This window comes from Neophocaena asiaeorientalis, unplaced genomic scaffold (assembly GCF_003031525.2).
Source record: "Neophocaena asiaeorientalis asiaeorientalis breed wild unplaced genomic scaffold, Neophocaena_asiaeorientalis_V1.1 scaffold130, whole genome shotgun sequence".
Lineage (NCBI taxonomy): Eukaryota > Metazoa > Chordata > Mammalia > Artiodactyla > Phocoenidae > Neophocaena > Neophocaena asiaeorientalis.
The window spans coordinates 9,571,208-9,571,470 of record NW_020173397.1 but is presented as its reverse complement, the minus strand read 5'-3'; the positions used below and the strand labels follow the sequence as shown (position 1 = coordinate 9,571,470).

General features: G+C 61.6%; 1 protein-coding gene across 9 annotated transcripts in view; it reads right to left on the bottom strand.

Moving 5' to 3' along the window:
- The window catches only part of FOXP1 (forkhead box P1), a 695,723-nt gene that overhangs the window by 594,828 nt on the left and 100,632 nt on the right, over positions 1-263 (bottom strand). Inside the window, exon 1 of one of the 9 annotated variants that reach the window (XM_024747013.1) lies at positions 81-234. The exons of the other annotated variants lie outside the window; for them this stretch is intronic. The gene's annotated coding sequence lies outside the window, so the exon portion shown is untranslated. Of the gene's footprint in view, positions 1-80; positions 235-263 lie in introns of those variants that run through there. 9 annotated transcript variants of the gene reach the window in all.

Here is a 263-nt window from a genome sequence, read left to right as displayed (position 1 = left end):
TTGTTGTTTAAAGTGGTCGGAAACAAGGCAGGAGGCGGCTTGGGAAAAAGTGGAGCAGAAATGGAAAAATACAAACTCACCCGCTGCAAATGGTCTCTCGGTGCAAACTAAGGTGTTTTCGGGCCTTTCCCCGCGCGCGCCCACTCCCGCCCGCGCGCGCACCCCCGCGCACACACTCACTCGCGCACACACGCGCGCACACACACGCACTCCCGGGCGAGGGCCGGGCCGCCGCGAGTACAGCATGCAACCGCCACACAATA